At 42.3% G+C, this 24,290-nt stretch overlaps 2 pseudogenes; one reads left to right on the forward strand and one right to left on the reverse strand.

Moving 5' to 3' along the window:
• Positions 1-306: 306 nt before the first annotated feature.
• LOC134933736 (5S ribosomal RNA) lies at positions 307-425 on the reverse strand (annotated as a pseudogene).
• Positions 426-595: 170 nt separating this feature from the next.
• On the forward strand, positions 596-714 carry LOC134933749 (5S ribosomal RNA; annotated as a pseudogene).
• The last annotated feature ends 23,576 nt before the right edge of the window (positions 715-24,290 follow it).

Genomic DNA, 24,290 nt, shown 5'->3' on the forward strand with positions numbered 1-24,290 from the left:
GATGACGATATAGTGATATGTCACTCGCTTATTTAGAAGTGGGTAACAGGAAGTTTGTCTATACACCCACTGTATTTTAAGCGAGTATTACTGTTAGACATTTATCCAGTGCGAAAATAGAAATCCTTGTTATCTCTATCAATTTATGATTGGATATACACATGTATATTTCATATGAGAGATACAAGAGAAAACCGGCTTTTATGTTACCGGACTCCTATTAGAGTGGTCAGCTGAAATGCGTATTCTGCAATGTGTAGCTTGCAAATAAGTTTTGCTGATCAATGAAAGGTATGTACCCTAATGGGACTACAGTACCCAGTATTCCCAGAAGGTCACCCTTTCTGGTACTGACCGGGCCCAGTGCTGCTTGGCTTCCAAGATCAGACGAGATCGGGCAGGTCCAGCATGGTATGACTGTAGAAAATATGGTAAATACCTCTCAGCATAGAAAATGGCTGCTACTCTTAGCAGGTTGAGGTTCCGTGATCAGGTATGTCAAGTTCTCAATTGAGAACTTGACATACCTGATCACGGAACCTCAACCTGCTTAGAGTAGCAGCCATTTTCTATGCTGAGAGGTATTTACCATATTTTCTACAGTCATACCATGCTGGACCTGCCCGATCTCGTCTGATCTTGGAAGCCAAGCAGCACTGGGCCCGGTCAGTACCAGAAAGGGTGACCTTCTGGGAATACTGGGTACTGTAGTCCCATTAGGGTACATACCTTTCATTGATCAGCAAAACTTATTTGCAAGCTACACATTGCAGAATACGCATTTCAGCTGACCACTCTAATAGGAGTCCGGTAACATAAAAGCCGGTTTTCTCTTGTATCTCTCATATAAAATATACATGTGTATATCCAATCATAAATTGATAGAGATAACAAGGATTTCTATTTTCGCACTGGACAAATGTCTAACAGTAATACTCGCTTAAAATACAGTGGGTGTATAGACAAACTTCCTGTCACCCACTTCTAAATAAGCGAGTGACATATCACTATATCGTCATCTATATATGCTATTTAATACTTGTTTTAACCTATTTTGCTGATTTAAGCAGCGAGATTTTTTCTCATATGGCTATTTTGTTAATTAATTAATCTTTTCCTTATAATATTGTAGTAAATAATTTTTTCGTCTGTTGAATATATTAAAAGTTAAGTTTTAATACATCACATATATATATATCACGGTTTCATAACTTCACTATCCAGTTAATTTAAATAAAGTGTGCCCCAGAGAGACATACCAAACAGCCTTTCTTTTGCTTCTTTGCAAAACAACCCTTAACAGTTTCTTCTGAAATAATGTCCGGGAGCACCGCCAACCCTGTTCTGCCCCAAAAGCTTTTTTAGGCTAAATGGGCAGCTTTATGTTGGTTTAAATTCTAATTTCTTATTTCATTGGTATCATAATTCAGTATCAAGTAATGTACAATCTGGTCCAGTGCAGACTCCCAAAAAACCCCACCCAGTGTAGTACTGCTGTATTAGTCCAGGGGTACTGCCGTATAAGTCCACCAATTGCAGAATTTTTGAAAAGTGACAGTGAGGTACAGGATATGCTGTCAGTGGACTGAAAAATTGCGGGCCACGTTCGACATTCAGCCACTGCGTGACACTACTAGATGGGCCAGGTTGTTGTGTCGCTTAGTTTAGTCATACAGCAACCTTGGTGCACCTTTATTTCTTCTTTGCATCATGTGCTGTTTGGGGACTATTTTTTTTAAGTGCCATCCTGTCTGACACTTCCGTATATGTCCAGTGCTACTGCCATTTAATTCCAGTGATTTGGACGTATAATTCCAGTGATTTGGATTTATAATTCCAATGATTTGGATGTATAATTCCAGTGATTTTGCCATTTAATGCCAGTGATTGGTCTGTATAATTCCAGTGATTTTGACGTATAATTCCAGTGATTTGGACGTATAATTCCAGTGATTTGGCCGTATAATTCCAGTGATTTTGCCATTTAATTCCAGTGATTTGGCTGTATAATTCCAGTGATTTGGATGTATAATTCCAGTGATTTTGCCATTTAATTCCAGTGAGTTGGACGTATAATTCCAGTGATTTGGACGTATAATTCCAGTGATTTTGCCATTTAATTCCAGTGATCCTGCCGTATAATTCCAGTAATCCTGCCGTATAATTACAGTGGTACTGGCATATAATTACAGTTATCCTGCTGTATAAATCCAGTGAGCCTGCCGTATAACTCAAGTGATCCTGCCGTATAATTACAGTGGTACTGGCGTATAAGTCCAGTCCAGTGATACTGCCGTGTATATATATACCCTGTTGCAAAGCCGATTACTGAGGCCATAACAACTATGCTGGTGTTAGACGTACATCCGGTATCCACCATTAGAGCAGTGGGACTGCAGTGGCAACCCTAGATGGGCCAGGTGTTTGTGCAGCACACTTGCGTTGCTTAGCTTAGTCATACAGCAACCTTGGTACACCTCTTTTTCATCTTTGCATCATGTGCTGTTTGGGGCCTTTTTTTTATATCTGCCCTCCTGTCTGACACTGCAGTGCCACTCCTCGATGGGCCAATTGTTTGTGTTGCTTAGCTTAGTCATATAGCTACCTCATTGCACCTCTTTTACATCTTTGCATGATGTACTGTTTGGGGCCTTTTTTATATCTGCCCTCCTGTCTGCCACTGCAGTGCCACTTCTTGATGGACCAGGTGTTTGTGCCGCACACTTGTGTCACTTAGCTTAGTCATACAGCAACCTTCGTACACCTCTTTCTCATTTTTGCATCATGTGCTGTTTGGGGCATGGTTTTTTAAAGTGCCATCCTGTCTGGCACTGCCGTATAAGTCCAGGGGTACTGATGTATTAGTCCAGGGGTACTGCCGTATAAATCCACCAATTGCAGAATTTTTGAAAAATGACAGTGGCGTACAGGATATGCTGTCAGTGGACTGAAAAATTGCGGGCCACTTTCGACATTCAGTCACTGCGTTAACTACTAGATGGGCCAGGTGGTTGTGTCGCCTAGTTTAGTCATACAGCAACCTCGGTGCACCTTTTTTTCTTCTTTGCATCATGTGCTGTTTGGGGACTATTTTTTTTAAGTGCCATCGTGTCTGACACTTTCGTATATGTACAGTGATACTGTAATTTAATTCCAGTGATTTGGACGTATAATTCCAGTGATTTGGATGTATAATTCCAATGATTTGGACGTATAATTCCAGTGATTTTGCCATTTAATTCCAGTGATTTGTCTGTGTAATTCCAGTGATTTGGCCGTATAATTCCAGTGATTTTGCCATTTAATTCCAGTGATTTGGCCGTATAATTCCAGTGATTTGGCCGTATAATTCCAATGATTTTGCCATTTCATTCCAGTGATTTGGATGTATAATTCCAGTGATTTTTGCTATTTAATTCCAGTGAATTTGCCGTATAATTCCAGTAATCCTGCCGTATAATTACAGTGGTACTGGCGTATAATTACAGTAATCCTGCCATATAAATCCAGTGATCCTGCCGTATAATTACAGTGGTACTGGCGTATAAGTCCAGTCCAGTGATACTGCCGTATATATATAAACCCTGTTGCAAAGCCGATTACTGAGGCCATAACAACTATGCTGGTGTTAGACGTGCGTCCGGTATCCACCATTAGTGCAGTGGGACAGCAGTGCCAACCCTAGATGGGCCAGGTGTTTGTGCCGCACACTTGTGTCGCTTAGCTTAGTCATACAGCTACCTCATTGCCCTCTTTTACTTCTTGGAATGATGTGCTGTTTGGGGACTATTTTTTAAAGTGCCATCCTGTCTGACACTTCCATATATGTCCAGTGGTACTGCCATTTAGTTCCAGTGATGCGGACGTATAATTCCAGTGATTTTGCAGTATAATTCCAGTGGTTTTGCAGTATAATTCCTGTGATTTTGTCATTTATCTCCAGTGATTTGGCAGTATAATTCCAGTGATTTGGCCGTATAATTCCAGTGATTTTGACGTATAATTCCAGTGATTTTGACGTATAATTCCAGTGATTTTGCCACTTAATTCCAGTGATTTTGACGTATAATTCCAGTGATTTTGACGTATAATTCCAGTGATTTTGCCACTTAATTCCAGTGATGTGGACGTTTAATTCCAGTGATTTGGACATATAATTCCAGTGATTTTGCCATTTAATTCCAGTGATTTGGATGTATAATTCTAGTGATTTGGACATATAATTACAGTGATTTTGCCGTATCATTCCAATGATTTGGACGTATAATTATAATGATTTGCACGGATTATTCCAGTGATTTTGCCATTTAATTCAAGTGACTTGGACGTATAATTCCAGTGATTTGGACGTATAATTCCAGTGGGAATTGTTTGTGTCGCTTGGCTTAGTCATACAGCTACCTCATTGCACCTCTTCTACATCTTTGCATGAGGTGCTGTTTGGGGCCTAGTTTTTGAAAAGTGCCAACCTGTCTGACAATGCAGTGCCACTCCTAGATGGGCCAGGTGTTTGTGCCGCACACTTGTGTCGCTTGGCTTAGTCATACAGCAGCCTCGGTGCACCTCTTTTTCTTCTTTGCATCATGTGCTGTTTGGGGACTAGTTTTTGAATAGTGCCATCTTGTCTGCAACTGCAGTGCCACTCCTAGATGGGCCAGGTGTTTGTGCCGCACACTTGTGTCGCTTAGCTTGGTCATACAGCCACCTCGGTGCAACATTAAGGCCTAAAAACAATATTGTGAGGTGTGAGGTGTTCAGAATAGACTGAAAATGAGTGGAAATTAATGTTATTGAGGTTAATAATACCGTAGGGGCAAAATTACCCCCAAATTCTGTGACTTTTAGCTTTTTTTATGTTTTTTTTTAAAAAATCATCCAGATCCAAAACCAAAACCAAAACACGAAAGGGTGGTTTTGGCAAAACCAAACCAAAACCAAAACACGAAAGTGGAATTAGAACCAAAACCAAAACACAAAACACGAAAAGTGCCAGCCGCACATCTCGTACACCTGTTTAGCGGACTTGTGTATATTGAGTCATCTCAGTCTTGAACAAGTGTTCACTCGACCTGATGTTATTAGTCATTGAAGAATCATGCAAGGAGCTCACCTTAGTAAATGAAAAATTTTATTTATTTGAATTTGAATTGAACCATTTAACCACCTTGACAACTGATACTGAAACTGATTGGCTTCAGAAATTGATCAATCATATTGCTCTCTATAAGAAGGATTTCATGAGATTTAAGAAAGAGAAGCTAACCAAAGCTGAGACTGATTATGATCAACACCGTGTCTATCAATGGCTAAGCGGTGGGAGAAATACTGGATCGAGACAACCGTTCTTTAGACGAAAATACCCAAAATCAACTGTTGACACTGATTCTTTGCAGGATGACAATACCACCAACAGTGATACTGAACCATCTACTAGTTCTAAGGAGGCCCCTCTAGGGGATGCGAAGGGGCAGAAGCAGAGGCACAAATCAGGATTCATGCGGCGGGAGGAAACAAAACCTCAGACAGAGGACAATGCAGAAGAACTCCTCTCCTGACAAAGAAATAATATTTAATCTTTCATCTCATATTTTGTCTAACAGTGAATGGAGTTTATTGAATAAAGGACTATTCTTTATCCCCACGGTGCCTTTTGATGAATTTCAATGGCATTTCAATGGCATTTACACAGGCAATTAAAATTTTAAGAATTCTTTAATAAACCGGAGAATATGGGTCCTAGTGCTGCAAATACAGTAGAGTTCCTACTTCCTACTCAACTACGGAAATTGCAGAAACGTCCCACCAGCATTAAAACATTCATGTGGATTATCAATCAAGAAGCACAGTATGCACTTCTAGCACAAATCATTGTGATGTGCATCCCAATTTGACTTCCTCTGAAAGAATTGCTCTGAAATCATTATCTAATAATAAGGAGCTGATTATCCACCCGGCGGATAAAGGGGGCGTAATTGTCCTACAGGACCCTGTGGACTATCGCAATGAAGTAATGCGTCAACTTAATGACCCATTGGTCTAACAGAGACTACGGGATAATCCCACTAAACTATACACAGATGAACTAACTGTTATCCTGCAAACAGCGTTGAATGATGGTGTTATTAAAGGGGATCTATTATAAAGCATTACTTCCCGAGTTTCCAATGGTGCCACTGTTATATTCCTTACCAAAAATTCACAAAGGTATCTTTACCCCTCCAGGCCGTCCAATTATTGTGGCGAGGGGATCATTATCACAACCAGCTTCCATCTTTTTGAATTCTATATTGCATCCAATTGTTAAGGAACAAAACATTTTCTTTGGGACACCATTATGTTTATTAATTTACTTAATAACATGGGTACGGTACCTACTGATTCATGGTTAATTTGTGCTGACATGGTCAGCCTCTATACAGTCATCCCTCATGATGACGGTATACAGAGTGCCAGGAATTTCTTACTGAAATGTGACTTATATGATTCGCCTTTCATTGGGGGGAATTCAATTGTTTGAAAAGTCAGTTGGGTGTCTGTTTTTTCCTGTCTATTAGATTACAGACACCCAACTGACTGTTCAAACAATTGAATATCCCCCATTGAGTTCTGTATCCAGTTGTTAAAATTCATTCTGACTCACAGTTTGTTTCTGTTCGATGGGATGTTTATTCGCCAGCAATCTGGCTGTGCGATGGGTGCGGCGATGACACCTGTGTACGCCAACATTTACATGTTCATGATTGAAGATTATTTATTTTTTTCGAACCCTGAGATTGCATCTAAAATCTCGTTTTATAAGAGATATATAGATGATTTATTTATTGTGTTTAATGATACTGAATCCAGTTTCAATGAATTGGTGTCTAATCATAATGCTTCCTCGAGTCCAGTTAAATTTTCAGTGCGCTTGGATCAGTACAAGATTGATTTTCTTGGACTGGTAGTCTCTTTGAATAACAATTGTATTAATACCACTGTGTTTCAGAAAGACACAGATTGGAACTCTTTCTTGCAGGCTAGTAGATGCCGTCCTAGTAATCTAAAAAAGGGATTACCTTACCTCCAAATGATTAGGACAATGCGCATTAACAGTGATATTATAAAAGCTTCTCAACAGATGGATTTAATGATAATTAAATTTCAGAACGTGGATATCCATGACGATCCCTTAAAGAAATTAAACCTAAGGTACTATCGCTTGACAGAAGAGAACAGTACCAACCAAATATTCCCATGGGTTGGATAGATTTAGGTGGACATGTACTAAGCAGTGATAAAAGTGGAAAGGTGAGCCAGCGGAGAAATTTCCCATGACAACCAATCAGCTGCTTCATACAATTGTATAGTATGCAAATTAGAAATGTTATGTCAGTGCTGATTGGTTGCCATGGGCAACTTCTCCACTGGATTACTTCTCCATACTTTTATCACTGCTTAGTGCATGTCCCCCTTAATACTTTGTCACCCAGTATCAATAGGCTCACTAAATCTGCCTGGCCAATTGTCTCTTCTGACAACTCTTTACCATTGAGAGAGAGACGAGATTGATGCAAGGGGAAGGAATTTTCTAGTTAAATCTGATAATACTGTGAGACCAAATGAAACTTCTGAGCATTTTATGTCCCCAAAAAAACCTGGTTGCTTCAAGTGTTCATGCATTACGTGTGGCTATATGTTGTCAGGCGATGAATTTACACATCCCCATTCAGGGAAAAAGTATAAAATTTGTCACCATCTCACATGCAACAGCAAATATGAGGTTTACCAGATTGTGTGCCCTTGCGGTTTGTCCTATGTAAGCAAAACACAATGTAAATTCAAAGATGGAATGTCTGGCCACAGATCAACTATACGTGCTGCATTGCAGAGTGGCGGTAGTGATCAGCCCGTAGCAAGACATTTTGTCGAGGCCAAACATGGCCTTTCAAGCATCCGTTGCCGTATGATCGAGCACATACTATTCTCTCACAGAGGTGGTGATGGTAATTTAAAACCATTAAAATGTGAAGCTAAGTGGATTCATAGACCTGGAGTATTAGCATCGCATGTTCTTAATGAAAGCTTAGTACTATCGTACTTTTAATATGCTTATATATTTAACCAGTTCTTGTTTACCTTGTAGATGATGCTCTGTATTAGTGATCCCTGTAATTGGTTTTATAATGTTTTACATATGCAGTCACGTTGTATTATTCTTTAGTGTTATTCTGTTGCCATGGTGATGGTGAGCACTTCGTCACTCGCTCAGCGACGTGACTGCTTCGAGTGATGTCATTGGCCTCCAACACCGGCCGGAGCGTGGTCCTGGTTCTGGTCCGTCTGCTGCACGTGGTGTTTGAAGGTATTTAAGGTATGTACTGTTTATGTCTCATTTAGCTGATGATAGTGTGAATACACTGAAACACTTCAAAAGACTTTGTATAATGTTGTTATTATGCAGAGTGCCACACCTTTGGTAACTATATATATATATATATATATATATATATATATACATACATGTATATATACATACATACCTGTTTAGCGGACTCGTGTATATTGAGTCATCTCAGTCTCCACCTCCCATGCTCGGCTCCTTCTACATCCCCTACAAATCCTGCATTTGCCCCTGGATGTGGACATTCTGAGTAACTGCCGGAATGCCGGTGGGGGGGTGAGCACAACAAGCCCCTTGCGGGCTCGCTGCACTCGCCACGCTGTGAGCAACACGAGTTCTATTCCAATTCTGTGGGTGTCGTGGACACCCATGAGTGGGAATAGTCCCTGTTGGTCGGCATGCCAACCGCCAGGATTGTGAGGGTGCGGGATGTAGGGGGCGGTTTTGTGACCGGCGGTATCCTGACATAATTACATCCCATCTGACGCTATGTCTCAGCTGCACAGTCACTAGCAAATAGCTTTATTGGAGCACCTATTACTTCTTACTATAGTATTTCAGTGGACCCAGAGTCAGACCGAGGCATGAAGGGCCCACCAGGGGGAAAACACTGGTAGTGGCCCATGTTTAGGGGTGTGGTTAGTCTCCAGAGGGGGTGTGGCCAGCTACCACATTGGTTTGCCCAACCAGTAGAGAGTGCTTGGGCTGGGCCCTTTGAAAAATATATAGTAAATACTGCTAGTGCATGCATGTTAATATCCCAGATTAACATGGAAATGCTCTGCAGAGAATACACCATAGTCCTGTGCAGTATAACATAATTTTATGTATAAAGTATAATTCAAGTGTATAGTCTGGAACCTTATCCCTAGAAGAGGAGGTGAGGGCCCCGGCAGTAGGGCCCACTGGGGATTTCCCTTGGGGTCCTGTAGCCCAGTCCTACAATTTGTGTATGTCTTATGAAAAAATTGATGGTTTAACAGGAGTGGCCAAAAAAATTAAAATGTAGAAATAAATAAAAAATAAATCATGCACATATGTGAAACTCATCTATAGATATATATAAATGCGATAGCCCTCACGTACGCACTGACTCATCACTAATTCTCTTACTTCCCGATATGTTAGGGAGATTAAATCTTACATAGGTATTCTGCAGGAGGGAAATAGGAAAACTACGTATTAAAAATCCTCCCCTAAGGGGATGAAAAGGGTGTTGACATAATGATGTCATCACCAATGCGTGGATTGCGTTGCGTGAACGATAACGCCCAAACGGACAATGGAATCAAAACACTGCACCTCCAGTGTGTAGAATTTATTAAACTACTGTACAAAAATGCTCCTGTCACTTTTGACAGTAACTGCTACGAGTGCTCCCATGGATTAATATTTACTTACATTAAAACATCTCAAATTTACAATATAGATTTACCACAGTTTTAACACTCATTTATATTTACAACCGTGAAAATCAGAAACTCCCGTGTGAAGAATGGGTAGAACAGCTAGTCTACTATAAAGGTATCTCCATGGTAATGTTTCAACGTGTGTATACATTCTGTGCCACTTTAAACATGAATGTCTGACTGTATTGTGTGATACATCATTTTATTATTATTATTATTATTATTATTATTATTATTATCTTAATGGGTAACATCTTGGTGTGCAGTATCTTATGATGCATCTTCTGGTCAATTAATGGGGGTCATTCCGAGTTGATCGCAACAGCAAATTTGTTAGCAGTTGTGCAAAACCATGGGGGTAATTCCAAGTTGATCGCAGCAGGAATTCTGCTAGCAGTTGGGCAAAACCATGGTGGTCATTCCGAGTTGTTCGCTCGCAAGCTGCTTTTAGCAGCTTTGCACACGCTAAGCCGCCGCCTACTGGGAGTGAATCTTAGCTTATCAAAATTGCTAACGAAAGATTCGCAATATTGCGAAAAGACGTCTCTGTGCAGTTTCTGAGTAGCTCGAGACTTACTCTGCCAGTGCGATCAGTTCAGTGCTTGTCGTTCCTGGTTTGACGTCACAAACACACCCAGCGTTCGCCCAGACACTCCTCCGTTTCTCCAGCCACTCCCGCGTTTTTCCTAGAAGCTGTAGCGTTTTTTCGCACACACCCATAAAACGGCCAGTTTCCGCCCAGAAACACCCACTTCCTGTCAATCACATTACGATCACCAGAACGAAGAAAAAACCTCGTAATGCCGTGAGTAAAATACCTAACTGCATAGCAAATTTACTTGGCGCAGTCGCACTGCGGACATTGCGCATGCGCATTAGCGACTAATCGCTCCGTTGCGAAAAAAAATAACGAGCGAACAACTCGGAATGATCCCCCGTGTGCACTGCAGGGGATGCAGATTTAACATGTGCAGAGAGAGTTAGATTTGGGTGTGGTGTGTTCAATCTGCAATCTAATTTGCAGTGTAAAAATAAAGCAGCCAGTATTTACCCTGCACAGAAACAAAATAACCCACCCAAATCTAACTCTCTCTGCACATGTTACATCTGCCTCCCCTGCAGTGCACATGGTTTTGCCCAACTGCTAAAAAAAATTCCTGCTACGATCAACTTGGAATTACCCCCCATGTGCACTGCAGGAGGGGCAGATATAACATGTGCAGAGAGAGTTAGATTTGGGTGGGGTGTGTTCAAACTGAAATCTAAATTGCAATGTAAAAATAAAGCAGCCAGTATTTACCCTGCGCAGAAACAATATAACCCACCCAAATCTAACTCTCTCTGCACATGTTACATCTGCCACACCTACAGTGTACATAGTTTTGCCCAACTGCTAACAAAATTGCTGCTGCGATCAACTCTGAATTACCCCCAATATGCTATAACATTTAAAATTTACAGTACACAATAATTTTGCTGCATTATCTATTGGTCTCCCTTTGAGTAATGGGGCTAATTCTACTGTTGTGATTGTAAAGTAAAGTACATAAAAATGACATTATTTTATTAGTCGAGCTGGAAACAATACAGAGAGATAAGGCCCATACACACTGGCCGATATATCGGCCGTTCTCTTGAACGGCCGATATATCGCGGGTCCGTCGGCCAGTGTGTACGGCCGATAGTCTGTGAACTCCGTCGTTCATAGACGTATAGCGTCGGCCCCGCAGCACAGCCGACAGCCAATATATCTACTGATATATCGGCGCGTCGCTGTGTGTGTACGGCGGTCGGCCGACTGCCCGTACACATGCTGCGGCGGTGATTGACAGCTGAACTGGGCGGGCGTGTGTACACGCCCGTCCAGTTCATGACGTCAGTCCCCGACGGATCGGGCAGTGTGTATGCTCAACACACTGCCCGATCCGTCCATAGATATATCTGCAGATCAATTGGTCTGCAGATATATCTTTCTAGTGTGTACCCACCTATACTGATGCCTTCACTATCCTATCCACGCAGTACAGAGACAAGTCTCCTTTCCTGTAACCGTGCTAGAAGATTACTGGACCCGTCCCTCCAACTTCTAGTTTGTACACTGCAGTGTCAGGCAGCTGGCAGGTAATTCCAGTTAGGAAAGAAGGTGACAGATGAGTCAGTTAAGCGACAAAGACACATCCTTGGTGCAAGTAGTAAAAGTGAAGTCAAAGATGATGATTCATAACAGAACACAAATGGGCCGTAATTGCTACCGCATTGTGTGTATGGCACTAAATGTGTATACTCTCCCATATGTACAGTTATACGCATTTCTCTGCCAGGTTGCGCCAATTCATATGCTAGGTCATATAGGAATCACATAGGCAAATGCAGGGGGGGGGTTTCCAGTTGACCAGAAACCCCCCTCCTCTTAGCAAGTGGCTCAAAATATGACAACAATTCCAATATACTGTAATACGATTACTAAAGCTGCCAGTTAAAGGGACAGAGCAGAGCTGCTGCACATGCCCAGTGGTAGCAGCTTCTGCCAATTTGGTGTATGTGTGTGTGTGTGTGTGTGTGTGTGTGTGTGTGTGTGTGTGTGTATTTGAGTACTCAATCAGTGCATTGGTCCAGGGAGTAGCTACAGGGAAGAAGAGACAAGAGCGTCACCATGAGGTGGGAGAATGTGTGCTTAGAAAGTGCAGTACTGGTTCTAATATGTTTGTAGAGATGAGTGGGTTCGGTTCCTCGAGATCCGAACCCCCCCGAACTTCACGTGGTTTACACGCGTCTGAGGCAGCCTCGGTTCTTCCCGCCTAACACGCAAAACCCAAACGGGGGAAAATGTCATCATCCCGCTGTCGGATTCCATATAAAGAGCCACGCGTCGCCGCCATTTTCACTCATGCATTGTCGAGATAGAGAGAGGACATGGCTACGTTCTCTGCCTGAAAAGCTCAATATCTGTGCTCAGTGTGTTGCATTGTGGTGACCACCAGTATATAGTAGTACAGTACAGTAGGCCATTGCTGTATCTTGCAGCTCCGTGTCAGACTCAGTTCTAGTATCCTGATCAGTGCTCAATATCTGTGCTGCATTGTGGTGACCAGTATATAGTAGTACAGTGCTGCATTGTGGTGACCACCAGTATATAGTAGTAAAGTAGGCCATTGCTGTATCTTGCTGCTCTGTGTCACTTCTGGTATCCTGATCAGTGCTCAATATCTGTGCTGCATTGTGGTGACCAGTATATAGTAGTACAGTGCTGCATTGTTGTGACCACCAGTATATAGTAGTACAGTACAGTAGGCCATTGCTGTATCTTGCTGCTCTGTGTCACATCTAGTATCCTGATCAGTGCTCAATATCTGTGCTGCATTGTGGTGACCAGTATATAGTAGTACAGTGCTGCATTGTGGTGACCACCAGTATATAGTAGTACAGTGCAGTAGGCCATTGCTGTATCTTGCAGCTCCATGTCAGACTCAGTTCTAGTATCCTGATCAGTGCTCAATATCTGTGCTGCATTGTGGTGACCAGTATATAGTAGTACAGTGCTGCATTGTGGTGACCACCAGTATATAGTAGTACAGTACAGTAGGCCATAGCTGTATCTTGCTGCACCGTGTCACTTCTAGTATCCTGAACAGTGCTTAATATCTGTGCTCAGTGTCAGTGCTGCATTGTGGTGGCTAAAAGTCCAGTATCTTGTGCTGCATCTTGCTGCTGTAGGGTGCTGTGGTAGTGTCCTGTCACTCTGCATAGGTCATCATCATTCCAGTCACAGTGGTATCTGATATCTATCTAGTGGTATCTAATTCCAGATTCCAGACATTACTGCCGTCTAATTCCAGATATATTACTGGCATATAATTATACACATTAAAAAATGGAGAACAAAAATGTGAAGGGTAAAATAGGGAAAGATCAAAATCCACTTCCACCTCGTGCTGAAGCTGCTGCCACTAGTCATGGCAGAGATGATGAAATGCCATCAACGTCGTCTGCCAAAGCCGATATGCCCAATGTCATGGTAGAGAGCATGTAAAATCCAAAAAACAAAAGTTCAGTAAAATGACCCAAAAATCTAAATTAAAAGCGTCTGACGAGAAGCGTAAACTTGCCAATATGCCATTTACGACACGGAGTGGCAAGGAACGGCTAAGGCCCTCTCCTATGTTCCTCATGACTAGTGGGTCAGCTTCACACGAGGATGGAAGCCCTCATCCTCCCGCTAGAAAAATGAAAAGAGTTAAGCTGGCAAAAGCACAGCAAAGAACTGTGCGTTCTTCTAAATCACAAAGGAGAGTCCAATTGTGTCGGTTGCGATGCCTGACCTTCCCAACACTGGACGGGAAGAGGTGGCTGCTACATTTTCTACCGCCACTGGAGCTGCCAGGAAAAGGATAAAATTTCCAAAACCACCCGCTGGCGGTGATGCAGGGCAGTCAGGAGCGATAGCTGACATCTGGTCCGGACTGAAGGACCTGCCAACGATTACTGACATGTCGTCTACTGTCACTGCATATGATTCTGTCACCATTGAAAGAATGGTGGAGGATTATATGAGTGACAGCATCACTGTAGGCATGTCAGACAGTCCGTATGTATACTGGCAGGAAAAAGAGGCAATTTGGAGGCCCTTGCACAAACTGGCTTTATTTTACCTAAGTTGCCCCCTCTCCAGTGTGTACTCCGAAAGAGTGCTTAGTGCAGCCGGTCACCTTGTCAGCGATCGGCGTACAAGGTTACTTCCACAAAATGTGGAGAAGATGATGTTCATCAAAATGAATTATAATCAATTCCTCCGTGGAGACATTTACCAGCAATTGCCTCCAGAAAGTACACAGGGACCTGTGATGGTGGATTCCAGTGGGGACGAATTAATACTCTGTGAGGAGTGGGATGTACACAGTGAAAGGGGTGAGGAATCGGACGATGAGGAGGAGGTGGACATCTTGCCTCTGTAGAGCCAGTTTGTGCAAAGAGAGATTGATTGCTTCTTTTTTGGTGGGGGCCTAAACCAACCAGTCATTTCAGCCACAGTCGTGTGGCAGACCCTGTCGCTGAAATGATGGGTTTGTTAAAGTGTGCATGTCCTGTTTATACAACATACGGGTGGGTGGGAGGGCCCAAGGACAATTCCATCTTGCACCTCTTTTTTTTTTTCTTTATCTTTGCATCATGTGATGTTTGGGGCCATTTTTTTTAAGTGCCATCCTGTCTGACACTGCAGTGCCACTCCTAGATGGGCCAGCTGTTTGTGCCGGCCACTTGGGTCGCTTAGCTTAGCCATCCAGCGACCTCGGTGCAAATTTTAGGACTAAAATTAATATTGTGAGGTGGGAGGTGTTCAGAATAGACTGGAAATGAGTGGAGATTATGGTTATTGAGGTTAATAATACTATGGGATCAAAATTACCCCCAAATTCTATGATTTAAGCTTTTTTTGAGGGGTTTTTGAAAAAAAACACCCAAATCCAAAACACACCCGAATCCGACAAAAAAAAATTTAAGGGAGGTTTTGCCAAAACGCGTCCGAATCCAAAACACGGCCGCGGAACCGAATCCAAAACCAAAACACAAAACCCGAAAAATGTCCGGTGCACATCACTAGTTTGTGTATTTTTTTTATTATACAGGTTGAGTATCCCTTAGCCAAAATGCTTGGGACCAGAGGTATTTTGGATATCGGATTTTTCCGTATTTTGGAATAATTGCATACCATAATGAGATATCATGGCAATGGGACCTAAATCTAAGCACAGAATGCATTTATGTTTTATATGCACCTTATACACACAGCCTGAAGGTAATTTTAGCCAATATTTTTTATAACTTTGTGCATTAAACAAAGTGTGTCTACATTCACACAATTCATTTATGTTTCATATACACAGCCTGAAGGTCATTTAATACAATATTTTTAATAACTGTGTGTATTAAACAAAGTTTGTGTACATTGAGCCATCAAAAAACAAAAGTTTCACTATCTCACTCTCGCTCAAAAAAGTCCGTATTTCGAAATATTCCGTATTTCGGATATTTGGATATGGGATACTCAACCTGTAGTTTTTTTAACTTTCTCCTGACCACTTATTTATATTATTTAAATGTTTGATACAGCCTATACTATAGAACATCTATACTGTTGAATATTAATACTTTATGCCATACAGTATCTACTGTATAAAAAGATCAATGTCCAGGGTCATTATTAGGTTTTTCTACCACTCCCCAGGCTCCTGCACTTGCTCCAATGTTCCGCAGAGTGGGAGATTATGTACAGCATTTGGAAACCCCCCTCTAGACATCAGTAGTGGGTACTTATCCATCATGCAATACTATCAGGGAGGCATCTGATTGACTCCAAATGTATTCTGCATCAGTACAATGACCCCAAACATACAGCCGATGTCATTAAGAAATATCTTCAGCATAAAGAAGAACAAGGAGTCCTTGAAGTCATGAAATGTCCCCCACAGAGTCCTGATCTCAGCACCATCGAGTCTGTCTGGGATTACATGAAGGGAAAGAACAATTTGAGCAAGTCTACATCCACAGAAGATCTGTGGTTAGTTCTCCAAAATGTTTGGAACAACCTCCCTGCCAAGTTCCTTCAAAAACTTTGTGCAAGTGTACCTAGAATAATTGATGCTGTTTTGAAGACAAAGGGTGATTTCATTTAGATATTGAAATATTGATTTGATTTAGATTTCTCTTCTGTGCATTAACTTTGCATTTTGTTAATTGATAAAAATAAACCATTAACACTTCTATTTTTTAAAGCATTGTGACTTTGCAGAATTTTTTTCCACGCCTGCCTAAAACTTTTGCACAGTATTTTTAAATTCTGCAACATTGGGGTAAATTTACTTAGGTGGGAGTTTTTTAGAACTGGTGATGTTGCCCATGGCAACCAATCAGATTCTACTTACCATTTATCTAGCTGCTTCTAGCAGATAATAGATATAATCTGATTGGTTGCTATGGGCAACATCACCAGTTCTAAAAATCTCCCACCTTAGTAAATTTACCCCATTGTATCCAAATGATTACACTAACCTGAAATTTTCATTTATTTAATGAAACAGATTGCTACATACTGCATTTGGGAGAATACAACATTTCCTGAAGCACCACAGCGTCTGTGCTTATCCAATATACAGCATAAATGGGAAAACAAATAGTCCTTGGAGAGATGGTTATCATATTATTGCTGGCATGGAATGATGTAATTGTGCTTGTTTTAATACGCGTTACTCCGAGTCGTTGATGGCAATACACAGGAACACCAAAATATAAACAGGACCCAAAAGAATAATAAACCCTCAGGATATTAAACTATTCACACAAAATAATGTTTAAACGAATACTCCAGGCTCTAACAAGTGGCTTTGTTCCTTGTTTTTTTAAGCGATTTGAAACTCTCTCCGTTGCCCTGAGAACGTGCTTTTGTGTCCATTGGTTTCATGTTCCGAGGTTTAAATTTGTTGCCATAACTAGATATTTTGCATATCTCAGTATTCAGAACATTTGGCAGTGAACATTCCCACCATTCTGTTCTGACAGAACACAATACAGTCAGACGTCTGTTGACCAATGATACTGTGTCTCCTATTCATCAAATGTGCTGAACAATGCTGACTCAGAGTAGACATTCTGGCCCCTGAAGAATAGAAGAAATACAAAGTGCAAGCCACCAGTTCTCATTTCATGTAAAAAGCAGTAGGTATAATAACACTATTGCCGTATTTATTGATTGGTGACATGGCAATCCTATGTGATAAAAGACTAACACTGCTCCTCACCTATATGGATGGGAATTCAAGTGATGCGCGTGCCTGCGGCCACTAGATGGCGCCCCGACGGAGCAATTAAAGCATCGGTCCCGCACAGCAGCTGGCGCTGACATTACTGTTATGTTGTTCCGTTATTTTGACAGGCTGGCAACTACTGTAGTTATATATAAGTACCACTACCTAAACATAGATACGTTTCACCACAATGAAGGTCAGTTTGTTTAGAATAAATGGGTACAGCACTGTAACAGGGCGGCAGTGCATCATGTGCCCGCCCCACTCTCAATCATGTGACGTGACAATGTCACTCTTTGGGTGCAAGGCCACAGGCTCTGGGAACTAGAACTCTTGACGATGCTTCCTAAAGATGCTCCAGGAATCTCCACAGGCTCTGCAATAGCGTTACTGACTGCAGGGTGCTGTTCCAGGCACCATGGAAGCCACATGTAGGTGCTGTGGAGCAACGATGGTGCCACTCCCAGGACTCAGCACACCTGGAGTGACTGCATCTCTTGCATACCCCTAGTTATAGCCCTGATTAGGTGTAAGTTATTTGTGTACTAATGGTGTAGTATTTGTTATATACTGTACTGTATGTTCTTACATTTACCCATGTAGATTTCTTTGTCTGAATGGCAACTTTTAAGGCCCTGGTGAAGTGGTTGATGTATCTATTCACCTTGATCTGTTCATGCATGTGAAGGGAATTTATAATGGGAATTTATAATGGTTTAAAAAAAGTTTTGCAATCTTAGCCTCAGGCTGCTCCTTGTACACTAAAGTGGGGTACTCACGGAGCGATCGCTGCTTAAAATCTAAGCAATCTGACTAGATTGCTTAGATTTTAAGCAGTGATCTCTCCGTGTGTACCCCTCACAGCGATAGCAATGCGCAGCACCGCGCATCGCTATAGCTGGTGCTAGGCCAATCTAGCGGGTCGCTCACTTCACCCTCTGGGTGAAATGAGCGCCCCGCTCCCCCCGCACACTCAGCACACATCTCTCCAACGTTGGCCGGTGAGTACTGGCCTTTAAGGCCAGTGCTCACTGGCAGATGTGGGGAGAGATGTGTGCTGAGCGAACCGCTCAGCACACATCTCTCCCACCGCTCAGCACAGCGCGATGTGTGCTGAGCGTGTGGGGGGAGAGCGGGGGCGCTCATTTCACCCAGCGGGCCAATCTAGCACCAGCGATAGCTATCGCTGTGAGGGGTACACACAGAGTGATCGCTGCTTAAAATCTAAGCAATCTGGTCAGATTGCTTAGATTTTAAGCAGAGATAGCTCTGTGAGTACTCCCCTTAAGAAAACAAAATTGCATAATAATAGTTCTGCTCTTTTATGGCCTGATCCAGAATTGTGCACAATTTCACGCTTATATATATATATAAAACTCGTTTTGGTCTGGCACTCCCCTCTACAAAAACTTCACCTGCACCGGTGCCTTCATACACGTGTTATGCACTCCTCAAAAGATGCGGCACTCTGGTTCACCTTTGTAAATGAAGACGGGTGTGGACTCCCATAAGGCTGTCAACGTTTCAATATTTATGTATATTGTCATCAGGATAACATACGGTGAGAAAAAACATACCTTTATAGTGAACCTTCACCACGTGACAATGTATTAGACGCACGGGGCGCTTGTCTGTGACGTCAGTTTTCAGCGGGGCTACGGGTGCCCTTGATGAAGTCCTGACAGACGAAACGCGTTGGTTACTCCATGATCGTTCCCTAGACTGACCTCCATACTCAAGTTAAGAGCTTATTATATGCACTTTATATACATATTTCTTACTTTTTTTAAAATTATTTATATAAATGTGTTTTTAATTATTTGCTATAGATCCAAACACTTATGTTTGAGTCATTTTTTAGGTACTTTGACTAGTAATCCTTGTTATATGTAGAATAAATGTATACTTTATTGGAATTTTTCTATTATCATATGTTCCTTTACACCTGACACCATTGGTCGCTGATGCCCATATTCTTGTTTTATATATATATATATATATATATATATATATATATACTGATTTTCACCTGGCTGCATCTATGTGACTCTACTGATGCCATCCCTTCGTTTGTGCAAAATATCTGTCCAAGAGCTCTCTGTGTTTGCTGAATAGCTGGTAATTCCGCACATACAGTATGCCCACGATACACCCTCAGAATGCATTACCCAGTTACTGCCTAGTTCCACCCACTTAAGCTAGGTACACACGTCCAAACCTTCGAGGATCCAACTCTATATCAGATTGCGTTAAATACCCTATTGTAGATGCGGTCACAGTTTCTACATCCACTCTAAGCAGTGCATAGGTGTTTTTCCTTTGGTGGTGGGTCCATTATTGTAACTGTTAGGTACCCATAGGGGCCGGTGAGGCATATTGCTTGTGACTGTATATTACTGTGCATTTGCAGATTACACGCATGTTGTCTTTAATGATGAATTGATGAGATGATACATCACCTGTCTTGATAAAGGCCTGTGACCAGACCGAAACTTCGACAATAAAAGCTTTGGTGATTTTATGAAGAAGTATCTACGATTATTAACTTGTGCGAGTGCACCTTCCAGATGATTTGGAACTCCCTATGGTATATATATATATATATATATATATATATATATATATATATATACTGATTTTCACCTGGCTGCATCTATGTGACTCTACTGATGCCATCCCTTCGTTTGTGCAAAATATCTGTCCGAGAGCTCTCTGTGTTTGCTGAATAGCTGGTAATTCCGCACATACAGTATGCCCACGATACACCCTCAGAATGCATTACCCAGTTACTGCCTAGTTCCACCCACTTAGGCTAGGTACACACGTCCAAACCTTCGAGGATCCAACTCTATATCAGATTGCGTTAACTACCCTATTGCAGATGCGGTCACAGTTTCTACATCCACTCTAAGCATACACACCTGTTCAATTTTGCTGCAGATCTCCAATCTGCATCTGCTGAAAGGATTGTTTTTATGTTGCATTCTCTTCCAACTGTAGTTGTCACAATCTTGGCAATTTCTCTAGTCAACCTTGCTCATGAATCATTTTATTCTCTGTTGCATCTAACCTGTACTATAGTTTTGCATTATCTGCTAAAATGCAAACTTTCCCTTCAATATCTTGAGTAATATGACCAATCAAGATATTAAAGCACTTTAGGCCAAGTACAGCACAGACCCCCAAGATACTTCACCAGTAACCATTCCCCCCTCTGAATGTATTCCATAAACTGTACCTCACTGGTCTCTGTCCTTTGACCAGTACACTCAACTATCTTTAACTCACATCCCTGAAAAAAATGTTTTTGTATTTTCTGTAGGATAGTGTAAAAGGTTTAATTAAATGTAATTTGTAATGTCACTGCCATTTGTAAAATAAAAATGATGACACTAGTGTAACTATTAATATATCACAGGCTCAGTTTATTGTATTGTTGCAATGCCTATAGATTGTAAGCTTGCGAGCAGGACCTTCCTACCTCTATATCTGTTTGTTTTTACCCAGTTTTGTTCTATTACTGTTGTTCTAATTGTAAAGCGCAACGGAATATGCTACGCTATATAAGAAACTGTTAATAAATAAATAAATAAATAAATGCCACCCTACCATTTAGGTTTAAGGTCACAAAGTGACTTTATTTCAGTCCTCATTCTCCAACACTGTGGGGAGTCTGGATGGGGTGTGGTTCGTTTTATCGACAGTATCTAGGTCGACAATGTTTAGGTCGACCACTATAGGTCGACAGTCACTAGGTCGACATGGATGGAAGGTCGACAGGGTTTCTAGGTCGACATGTGCTAGGTCGACAGGTCTAAAGGTCGACATGAGGATTTTTTTTTTTCTGTGTCGTTTTCTTCGTAGAGTGACCGGGATCCCAAATTAGTGCACCGCGTCCCCTCGCATGGCTCGCTTCTCTCGCCATGCTTCGGGCATGGTGCCTTCGCTCCGCTACCGCTTTGCTCGGCACACTTTACCGTTCCAATCGTAGTCCACGTGGATCGTTAAGTATGAAAAAATCCCCCCCCAAAAAAATGTGAAAAACTCATGTCGACCTTTAGACCTGTCGACCTAGCACATGTCGACCTAGAAACCCTGTCGACATTCCATCCATGTCGACCTAGTGACTGTCGACCTATAGTGGTCGACCTAAACATTGTCGACCTAGACACTGTCGATCTTCAGACCGGATCCCGTCTGGATGTACTGTGATGTGGCTGGTACTTTAGTCTGTGAGACAGCAAGAGAAGAAAAGCAAGTTCTTGTGTGATGCTCAGTAGTTCTCCATGTACTGTAAAGTGCAAAAGAAGGTTATATAGCAGCGATTTATAGCCTCTGTCTGTTTTCTACTAAAGCTCAGAATGAATTCCTCTCAAAATCCTTTTCCTTTTAATGCTGGCCATCCTGTCACGCTTGGCTTGAGTTGGGGATCTGAGGACTGATAATTGACTGAGGGAGCAGCTATCGGCAAAGGAAGGAAACGAGGTGGCTGAATGTAGTTCTTACTCATGGATTGAAGACTTAGGCCCGAAGATGTAGATGGGTAGGCAATGAGGACAATGAACGAGAATGATACACTGAAGAAAGATTAATTCAGCTTTACTGAGACCTCAATCATACACAACGACTAGGAGATAAGTCTGAGTGAATTCTGAAAGACGAAATGTTTGTGACTTGTAAACAATGCTGAAGAACACTGAATGAAGAAGTGATTTGTGATTTGTAAATGATGCTGAAGAACTCTGAATGAAGAGATGACTTGTGATTTGTAAACAATGATGAAGAACACTGAATGAAGAGATGACGTGATTTGTAAACGATGCTGAAGAACTCTGAATGAAGAGATGACTTGTGATTTGTAAACGATGCTGAAGAATACTGAATGAAGAGATGACTTGTGATTTGTAAACAATGCTGAAGAACACTGAATGAAGAGTTGACTTGTGATTTGTAAACGCTGCTGAAGAACACTGAATGAAGAGATGACTTGAAGAAAGATGTTGAAGAGAGGATCGCTGTGAGCACCGTCCGCAAACGGAGACCCTCTACCAGATAGAAGACCCAGCGGTTAAACCGCAAGAGCAGGTGGACTGGGAGCAAAGGACTGCAATAACAGAACTAACCACCAGGCGGCCATGACAGAACCAGGATACCAGAGATTAACCTGTGAGCACAGAGCTTGAGCACCTTACAGCAGCAAGTAACTTGAAGCACTGGCACCATGACTAAGCATCAACCCCTTTTTATAAGGGAAGACTGCACCGGATTGGCTGGATGCGAACTGGGATACCTATTGGCTTGGCTTGGTCTCCAACATGGCAGCTCCCTGCACAGAGGACACATGTGGAACCTGCACACAGCCACTACCTCAGGCCTCAGCCTCCCAGACGCCGCACTCCAGCAACAGAATGGCTGCCATGCTCTGCTCCCCAGGACCCGGACCCCGGCCTCCAAACACCCGGCTGCCGCACCGGAGGACCTCGCTGCCGCAGCTCTTATCTGCCGCAGCCACACCAGCCAGCTAACAGAAAGGCCGCAGGGACCAGAACCGGAGGTAAGACTCTGGATGCTGACAGTACCCCCCCTTTTTAGGGTGGTCTCTGAACACCAACGCTGCTTAGTGGGATTCTTGGCATGAAAGGCACGAATCAGTCTTGGAGCATGAACATCCTCTGCAGCCACCCAAAATCTTTCCTCCGGACCATATCCTTTCCAATCTATGAGATACTGGAGATGACCATGGCCCTCATTCCGAGTTTATCGCTTGCTGCCAATTTTCGCAGAACAGCGATTAGGTGAAAAAACAGCATTTATGCGCATGCGCATGGTATGCAGCGCGCATGCACTAAGTACTTTCACACAAAACTTTGTCGTTTTACACAAGCTCGAGCAACGTTTTTCAGTCGCTCGAGTGATCGTAGTATGATTGACAGGAAGCGGGTGTTTCTGGATGGCAACTTAGCGTTTTCAGGGAGTGTGCTAAAAAACGCAGGCGTGCCAGGTAAAAACGCAGGAGTGGCTGGAGAAACGGGGGAGTGGCTGCCCGAACGCAGGGCGTGTTTGCGATGTCAAACCAGGAACTAAACAGACTTCATTCATCGCAAGATAGGAGTAGGTCTGGAGCTACTCAGAAACAGCATGAAATGTTTCCTATGCAGTTCTGCTATCCTTTGTTCGCACTTCTGCTAAGCTAAGATACACTCCCAGAGGGCGGCGGCCTAGCGTGTGCACTGCTGCTAAAAGCAGCTAGCGAGCGATCAACTTGGAATGAGGGCCCATACCTCTTGCGGGAGTCAAGAATCGATTTCCTTATTTAGAGAGGCTTGAACCTTGGAAGGTTTAGGGAAAGCTGCCCAAAAACTATTTAGTACAAGAGGCTTTAGCAGAGAAATGTGAAAGGCATTGTGAATTTTCAAATAGGGAGGCAGTTTCACCTTGTAAGAAACAGGATTCAACACTTTTTCAATAGGATATGGACCGATGAATCTTGGAGCAAACTTTTTGGTAGGAACTTTGAGTCTGAGGTTTCTTGTGGATATCCAAACATGATCTCCCACTTTGAGACTAGGAACAGCCCCTCTGTTTCCGATTGGCGTATTTCTGGGAAGTCTTAAGCAGCGCCTTATGAATTTGTCCCCAAATCTTAGTGAACTGACAAAGAGTGGATTCAGCAGCAGGAACCGCGAGAGCTCAGAGAGATTT

The sequence above is a fragment of the Pseudophryne corroboree genome, chromosome 1 (genome assembly GCF_028390025.1).
Source record: "Pseudophryne corroboree isolate aPseCor3 chromosome 1, aPseCor3.hap2, whole genome shotgun sequence".
NCBI lineage: Eukaryota > Metazoa > Chordata > Amphibia > Anura > Myobatrachidae > Pseudophryne > Pseudophryne corroboree.